General features: G+C 43.0%; 1 long non-coding RNA gene across 1 annotated transcript; it reads left to right on the forward strand.

Annotated features, from left to right (window-relative positions):
- Positions 1-7970: 7970 nt before the first annotated feature.
- LOC116675189 (uncharacterized) lies at positions 7971-8494 on the forward strand. The gene is made up of 2 exons (XR_004328316.1): positions 7971-8003; positions 8422-8494. It is a non-coding gene; the product is annotated as an uncharacterized LOC116675189 (long non-coding RNA).
- Positions 8495-9469: the final 975 nt, after the last annotated feature.

Here is a 9469-nt window from a genome sequence, read left to right on the forward strand (position 1 = left end):
TTAACAGGCTGAAGAAGATTTCAAATTATGCTTTAATTGGACATTTAAGCCTTTAATTTTAAAATCATACAGACAGGTCCGATGTTACCCAAGTGACACATTAGTTATGGCTCACCCTGTTTTGGAATGAGCCTGACATAAGGATTCCTTTTAAGAGTAGCCTGAAGAAGAAAAAAAAAGAGTTAAAAGGAACAGAAGGACTCAAACGCAACGGCTTGCCAAACAGAAGGATTTATTAAATAAGAAAAAGGAGAAGTGGGGAGGCAGACGCCAGGGATCGAGACTGGGAAGACTCGGGGAGTGGAAGAGCCGGGAGCGTGGAGCCGAGGAGGAGACACCCAAACCAGGAAGGGGAACGGAGTCAGGCTGAAGCGGGATGCCGTGGGAGGGCGACCGAGAGGGGAAGCCAGCTGACCGGAGACGGGAGCGAGAGTGGAGGCGATTGTTACTGCTAATAAACACGACGTTTATTCAGTTCATACTTTTATTCAGTGCACAGCTAGCTTGGACACACGTGTCCACCATAAACCGCACAACCAACTACACAACTCCACGCATGCGCCAACCTGCACACACTGGGAAAACCTTCTGCCGTAGTGAACAGTGTAGAGGGGAAATAACATGTTAACAATCTCCCTATACTTTAAGAGAATACAAGAGATACAACAGAAATGTTTTATACATAAAACAAATAAAAAAACATATACGCACAATGGCCACAGATGTTTACAACTTAAAATGTTACATGTGCAAATGGAACTGTACATTGCTTTTTGCTCAATTTATCCTTTTGTTCTTAGCTTTGAGTGCTTTCAACAGCACCACAGTCCCTCACTGAGTGCTTTTAACAACACAAGAGCTGAGGTTCCCTTTTTGTAAGACAGTCAACAAGTTGAGTTTTTGTGTCGGACCAGAGCACTTTCTTTATTTTCTTAGTCTGTATAAGCTCCTTTATGCTGCTTATTTCCAGCCTTAGTCGTTTTTCAGTGACCTGTTTTGTTGACTTGAGAGCATCAAACAGAGAGTGATTGTCCGTTACACATATCAACGGAGGAGCATTTTGTTCTGCATTTCCACTTGTGAGCTCAGAAAAGAGGGTGGCCAGAAAAATAGCATTGTCTATTCCATCTGACATGGCCAGAGTTTCCCCTGCCAGAGTACTCCTCACAACACGTCTGATTCTCTTAGATTGCCAAGAGAGAGGAGAAAACTTCCCTCCTTCTCCCATTAGACCAATCAATGTACCCCCCTGTGTACCCCCATCAGGGAGATTACCAAAGAAGCATCACTGAAAACAATAACGTGTAGAGCATCACTGTTTCCCAAATGCTGAAACCTGAGAGACACCTTTTCAGATTTAAGCTTTCTGAGGACCTTATTTGTCTCATGAATAGACTGGACTGTGGCATCTTTTATATTTGACGCTAAGTTGCTTGCATCAAACACAATGTCTGGTCTGGTTTGTTTTGCAACCCATAGTATCTGGCCTATTTTTGACCTAAGCTGCTCCTTTTCAGTTTCATTAAGAGAGGCATCTCTCTGCACAGCACGTGCTGCTTGCAGTTGGACAGGCTGTAGGTTTTCAATGTAACTATTCTGATGTACATGAACTACACCATTATTACTAACAAAGTCCATTCCCACATAGCAGAATTTTTTATGTTCCTCACGCCCAACATGGAATGCAGACTTCAGCGTAGGGATCACTTCTGTTGTGAAAGTTTCCGAGCCTGCCCAAAGGAAGTCATCAACATGACATGCAAGTACTCCAATCACTTTACACTGTTCATCCAGCCAATAAAATACTGCTGGATCTACCTGAGACATTTTTCCACCTGTACCCAGCATTATTTCTTTCACCTTGTTGTACCAATACAGTGATGCATCTGCAAGGCCATAGACACATTTGTTTAGTTTCCATAGAATATTTCCCTTTTCTGCTTCAGGAGGGGCCGGACATAGATTTCTCTGGACAACTGCATGCCCTGTGAGAAAGCAGACTTGATGTCCATGGAATTGACTTGCCACTTGTTTTGACATATTACTGCTAATAATAATCTGAGAGATTCAGAAGCACAGGTTGGGGAATCTTTCTGCAGCTCGTGAATATTCAGCTCTTCAAAACCCCTGGCTACGAGTTGTGCTTTTGGCACTATACCATTGGGAGTATCCTTGAGACTACAGACCCATCTGGTAGAGACACACTTTTGACCTGCATCATTAACTTCCTCAAATACATTGTTTTTGTACCAACTCATTATTTCCTCCTGTTTGGCGGCATCAAATGAAATGTCTTTTGTTATGAGTATATCACTCTCCATTTCAGACTCAATGTTAAGATTATCAACACTTGACATATCAACTGACTCCTTTTGCCCATCACTGCCATCAGGTTCAACATGTTGTATATTAAACCAATTTTTGTGCCTTCCAGAAGCCTTTCCTGCTCTGCCTAAGACCTTGGCTCTCTGTAGACGACTATCTTCAGGTTTCATAAATGTTACAGTCTGACCTGTTTTTAACTTTACACCAGCAGAAGAGACAGAGTTGCCACCAACACTGTGATCTGTTTCACTTTGTGTCATTGTAGGCTGAACCACTTCTCCTGTATTCTTCCCCCTATCACTAGTGTTGTGTGTCTGTTGTGTGTCACTGGTGTGTGTGCTGTCTGTGTTTTCTTCATCATCTGAGCTTTCTGCTACATTGTTTAAACTGCCTCTCTTGCTTGTTGTCTCCCTGTTGTCTTGCACAGTTGGCTCATCCTGAGACTCCTGTGTGTTTACCTTACAGAGCCTGGATTGGTGCACTCTAACTAGAATCCCTCCATGTCTTACAAATACAACAGCTCCATCCTGACCAATAACTATCCCTGGTCCCTTCCACTCAGGACAATCTGCTCTTTTGTAATATACCTTGTTTCCTGTCACATACATGTCATCTGTGGGCCTGAGCTGCTTTTTTATTGCCCTTCTTATCCGCTCAGAAGACTCTGCTTCTGAGAATGCCTTCCTGGAAGCATGTAAAGCTGAAATGTGTTCTCCTACTCTAGCACTCATGGTGGTACCCTCTAGAGCAGGTAGTTTATCAACTAATACAGATGGAAGGTTAGGATTCCGTCCAAACACTAATTGATATGGACTGTACCCCTGAACATTCAGCATACTGTTCTTAGCCATGAGGGCCCAGTCAAGGGCAGTGTGCCAATCACATCCATTCTCTCGTTTGACCTTCTGGATGATCTCAGTCAGTGTTTGGTTATGTCTTTTGAGCAATCCGTTGCTCCAGGGGCTGTATCCTGCTGTTGTTTTTGTCTCAATGTTAAAGTTTTCAGCCATGTCTCTGATCTCTTCGTTGTTGAACTCTCCACCATTGTCACTGTACAGCCTCTGGGGGGCGCCATGGACACTAATCCAAGTGTGAATGAAGGAGTTGACAATTTCAGACGACTTCTTTGTTTTCACAATGTTTCCTGCGCTGAAACGTGTGAAGTGGTCGATGATGTGAAGATACCATAAACCTGGTTCCAACTCATGCAGGTCCATGGCCACTGTCTCGTTATATTCCGAAGCTAAGGGCAAGCCCACAGCAGGCTTTGGCTTTGTCTTCTTGTACTTCTGGCATACATCACAGTCATATACTATTTGTTGCAAGACGGTAAAGCATTCTTTGTCCTTGTTCCCTGAACTGCGAATGAGCCTCTGTAGTCTGTCTGCAGACGCGTGACCAAACTGTTTATGGAGCTTCAGAAGGACTTTGTGTTTCTCATCTGGGGACATATTTTCTGTTACTGTTAGAACTTCTTCTTCAGTTGAACCTTCTCTAGTTTCACTGTCTCTGATGTCAACACAGTAATGTCCAGAGCTAGTGAATTCAAGAGGTATGGATTGCTTGAACATCACTGCACTGTCCTTTTCCATGTCCAAAATGGTCCCTGCCTTCTTAAGGGATGTTTTACTCAGCAGAAGTGGAATGTCAACCTTGACAACTTCAGTTTCAATGTGGCATTTTGTTAGTCCTATTTTAGCTGGTAGTTTAACCTTTCTTGTGGAATACACCAGATTGCCATCTCCGAACCGAAATGGTCTGCAACTGGGAGTTTCTGTTTGCATCAATTTGTTCACTTGATCTTGGGTGAGGTCATCAAGATAGCTTTCCAGCCATTTCTCCCCCCACACAGTACGGGTACAGTCAGTGTCAATAATCGCAGATCCCAATGATTCAGTCATAAATATCTCAGCATCTGACATGGAGGCCTTTGTAAACAATGTAATGTTACATTCCTCTACATTTGCATCTTCAGTTATTCTTACTTGTTCAGTTTTCTTGTGAGGACAGTCTTTAGCCCAATGAAACGTGCATTGGCAAATAGCACATCTGGATCTCTTACCAAACTTATCCAGTGGATTAGTCCCCGTAATGGCTGCCTTAGTTGTCCACTTTGCCATGTTGTGTTCCGTTTTCCTCTTCCTTGTGGTCTTTGTTCTGTGAAAAACGCCACGTCCTGGTTCATTTGTATTCCGTTTAATGAACCTGTCGTTTTTCCTCCGAAGATCCTTTTTAGAGCCGACTTCATGGAGGAGAACTTCAACTCCGTGCAAGCCGTCAGTGCCAGTTGTCTGCTTTTCTCGTCGAGACAGGCCGTGTCTAACAGCTTAAAAGCCAGTATAGCATCAGGAAGCGTCATATTATACTTTTTCATCCGGTTGTATTGTTGTTCGAAGTCAATTATGTAGTCCGTCATAGAAACGGAACTCTCTTTCGTTATGCCATCAAAATAAGAATAGGCTTCATATGCGCGGTCCTTTTCTTCCTTTAAGAACACGTCGTCCAGTTTAGCTAACAACGTTTTCATACCGTCTTCACTGTCCAACTCTTCAGCGGGTATTCCCATCGCTGTTTCACGAGCTCTCCCCTCAAGTCCCAAGGCAACAGCAAGGGCTTGTTTCGTCTTGTCGAGGTCGGTAACCCTCGTCCAGATACTGACTTCATTTTTCCAACACTCGTATGGTCTGGCTTCATCAAACTTCGGCGGAACTTTATAACTAGCTGCCATCTTATAACCATCCTCTGCTACCAATGTTACTGCTAATAAACACGACGTTTATTCAGTTCATACTTTTATTCAGTGCACAGCTAGCTTGGACACACGTGTCCACCATAAACCGCACAACCAACTACACAACTCCACGCATGCGCCAACCTGCACACACTGGGAAAACCTTCTGCCGTAGTGAACAGTGTAGAGGGGAAATAACATGTTAACAGTGATGACTGGGGGGAGAGAAAACAAAAGAAGTAAGTAACTAGTAACACAGGGATTTAAATGTTCAACACGAGCGAGAGGCTTGTTACAAGTTTCACCAGGTGAACGAAGCACCGATCAAGCGAGGAGTGGATGGAGAGCTGGGGTGGATGTACTGCCGTTAATTGGAGATGGCAGGCAGGTGTGGGCGGCGGGAGCAGGTGACTGTGGATGGAACTCACGTGTGGATTGTCAGCTGGCGTCACCAGGAGGGGGAGTGAGAGACAAGACAGCAGGGAAAAAACAGGGTAGGCCGATAGCAAACTCAGAAAAATAGAAAACAAAACAAATACTCACGGCCAGCCGGACCCCAAGCATAACATGAAACATATTTCAAATATAGCTTTAATTGGACATGTAACCCTTTAATTTTAAAATCATACATCAGAATGGGCTTAAATGTCTTATTTCCATCAGAAACCACTGTTCACAAACTGCTCCAAACAGCTCTATTGCAGTCCATATATATATATATATATATATACTGTATAGGTTGGTTCTGGTGTAGTAAGATCAGTAGTGGGAAGGAGCCCCAGGATTGGCCAGCACAGTATGTAACAATTCCCAAACTCACTCGGCAAAGGAAAGGTACAACGCTTAAAATTAAGGTAATGGGCGGATCCCTGATATCAATCGGCTATAACCTTGTTTTCCCTATTTTAAATACACAACCACCTGATAAACCCCCCCCCCAACACTACCAACACCCTAAATGCCTTTAGGCCGGCTCAATAACCAGGCTATTTAAAAAGTAGACCATAGATTGTAAGTTTAACTGCGTGTATTAATGACACAACTTATTACACATCGGACACACCCCCTCCGTACATACACGTCAACGCACTTAAAAGTGACCCACACATTTAAACACTTTTCCCCCAAACACCCAACGTCCCAACAAAACCAATGTCATTCAATAAACTTAAATAGTCCGGATCCAGGTAGCAAACAAACAAACAAAACAAAACAAAACATGGCCGGAGAAGCGTGGCAAGAAGCCGCAGTTAATAACTGTCCGCACGGACAACTCACGCAACCTCGCCACGGTCCGCTCAGCACCAGGGTCGCCGCCGTAGTACCAAGGAGTAATCCCAGTTTGTAATCCACCGAAAATGTATTTGATCCGGAGGCTGGGATCTCCTGGAAAAACTGCCACGCTGCGCCCTCTGAACCCGACCGCTTCTCTCCGTCCTTCTCTCGCCCAATCGATCAGCCTTCTCCTTCACGTCACAACCCAGTATCATTATATAGAGGTATGCATTAGAAAAACATTTCAAAATAAAAGGAAATAATACACCAACACCAGACCATACACGTGATACCAATCCTGGCCACTGATAACTAGGCTACATACTTTATCAACATGGGAAAAACAACAATACACTACTGCATGTTCCCCACATATAATGTAGCCTCTATCAAAGATGGACATGGGCAACCATTACAAGTATACATTTGAATAGTTTTGAAAGGTTTTGTACTGGCTCTAATAAAGATGAGAGGTGAGAATTGTCTGGGTGCCATCATTTAACTGTCACTTGCATGTCACGCTGTGCAATTTGGGAGGCCTGTAATCTCATAGGGAATCCCGTGACTTAGATTTAGGCCTAATCCCATTTCTTCCCCTTACCCCTACCCCTTGGCCCTATCCCTAGCTTTTGCGCGTTCACGCGGGATCTAGTGTCGGTCCAATACGTATTACGAGCTAGGGGTAGGGGATCGATCAAGGGCTGTATAGCCCTTGAAATCTAGTGTCGACGCGACCTCACTAGAAACACACATCAACGATGGCTGCCGCATCGACCAGAGAGACACATAAATGTAAGTACTTTTGGTTTAAATAATTGATTAAGAAGTTACGACAGTTTTGTTTTGTGGTCTATGCAGTCCTGTGCATGTGTACTTGCAACCATGTTCCTAACTGAAACTTTTTTTAAATCGGTAGCTTGCGCTAACGCTAATCGCTAACGCTAACGTTGATTTGCACAACAGTTCCGCATTTGTCTGCCTAGAATTGACTGTATACATCGCATATTTGCATGCATTATTAACGGTTCATGATACATTCGTTCTTAATTTCCACGTTGTTAAAAATCAATAGCGTGCTGATAATGCAAGCATTGCTTAACATAGTACACTACTGCTTATGATATTTTGATACATGCTGTGCATTGCATTCACATCGAATGTTGTGCCAAGTATATAATAGTAGTATTTTTTGTTCCAGTCCAGCCCTGCCATGTGCTTTGTCCTGGGGGAGAGATGCACTTTTTAGCCATGTGCTTTGTTGGTGGGGGGGAGACGTTAGCCAGCTGCTAGCTATGTGCTTTGTTGTAGGGAAGGTGAAACACAAAGTATATATATTGTTGATTTTCTGTACATTTACCGTGCTGTATCACACAGGGACGCCAGAGGAAATCAGGAAGCTCATCACTTTTCGGTCACAGAACGAACATCTATTTCTGAGGTCAAAATACGCCGCAAAGCAACAATGGGAGTGAGTCATGCGTTTGTTGTAGCAATTCATTATTGTATTGGAACTGTTACTGCATTGTCATCATTTGTTATTCATTCCTGTAAATGTACATGTACATTTTGTTGTTTATGACGCAGGAAACTGATGAAAGACATGGGGTTGTTTGAAAAGGTAACAGGCCAAAAAGCTTCCAAAAAGTGGGAAAACCTGAAGCAAAAATACAAGGTATGTGGTGTCCAGTTAAAGAAAAATAACAACTACATCTTTGCTCTCAAAACAATAGAATGCAATGAATGCATACTGTATGGTTGTAGGCTTCATTGTAGTGTGTTGTGTGTCCCTCACTCCTAAAACAGGGTCCGGCACAGACAGTGGGGAAGTGACCGCTGCAACGTGGCAGTTTTACGAAGATATGCACGAGGTGTTGGGTGCCAGGCCTTCAATCGACCCTCCTGTGGTGGTGGCATCATTTCTGGATGAGCGTACGCCAAACCTCATGGTATGTTATGCAGTACATCTTGTGTTCTGAAATTTCCGAATCGCAGAATGTTAACATGTTATTGTATTGCTGTCTTTCTCTCTCGTGTGTGTGTACAAATTGTTCATTTGTGGAATGTAAATCAATATTATTTTGTTCCTTTAGGCGATTGAGGAGCCCTCATCCCCATCCTGCAGCTCTGCAGCCAGCAGTTCCCCACTGCCAAGTCCCTCCCCAGGGAAGAAAAGGAAGAGAAATCCTATCCTGGATTTCCTGACCGAGGAGTCCAACAGGGAACAGAGGCGCCACGAGGAGAGCGAGGCGAAGAACGAGGCCATGACTGAGCGATTCTTGTCTCTCTTTGAGAAATTAGTTGACAAGTTATAGTTCCTTTGACAGATCTACCTCATATTTAAATATATCATAACAGTTGCACTACATTTATATATTATAAATATTTAAAATCAACAATATACACTGTTAATTTTTTGTAAATTCCTGTTACATAATTTTATTCTGAATAAAGTATTCTTTGCACATCTCATCCAAATCTATTCAATGTGTTATTACAGTAATTCAAATCATGAGTCATTCATAAATGCCCAAAGGGACATGACCACACAACAAATACCAAGCCTTCAACAAATAACTAAAGTATTTCACTTCCATTTTGAAAGTAGACACCAGACTCAACTGAGCTTCAAATCAAATCATTGTTTAATGCCAGAAAAAGGTAGTATGACATTCAACACCATGCTAAGTGAAACATATAAAAACACCATGATGTGTGTATACAAACATATGCAAACAGATCTAAGTAGTAAAAATACATGCATGAACATAGATCTGTAAAATACATATACACTGGTCATGATCATGGGTCTTGCACACCAACTGAAACTAGGGCCGCCAGTCTGTTTCTTTTGACATTCCCAGAGGTTTCATTGTAAGCCATTTCTTCACGGGGAGGTTGGGCGTCATCTATTAAAATGTCTTCATCTGGACCAGTGTGTCACCATTGTCCATGCACACATTGTGCAAAAAGGCACATGAAGCAATTACCTGTGGTGCAAACGTGGGCTTCACCTCCAAAGCTTTGAAAAGTGTTGACCTCCATCTGGTCTTCATCATGCCAAACGCTCTTTCAATTATGCTGCGCCCCCTTGACTGATAGTAATTGAATCGCTGCTGTACTTGTCCTTGCACTGGCTCC

The sequence above is a fragment of the Etheostoma spectabile genome, unplaced genomic scaffold (genome assembly GCF_008692095.1).
Source record: "Etheostoma spectabile isolate EspeVRDwgs_2016 unplaced genomic scaffold, UIUC_Espe_1.0 scaffold00001614, whole genome shotgun sequence".
Lineage (NCBI taxonomy): Eukaryota > Metazoa > Chordata > Actinopteri > Perciformes > Percidae > Etheostoma > Etheostoma spectabile.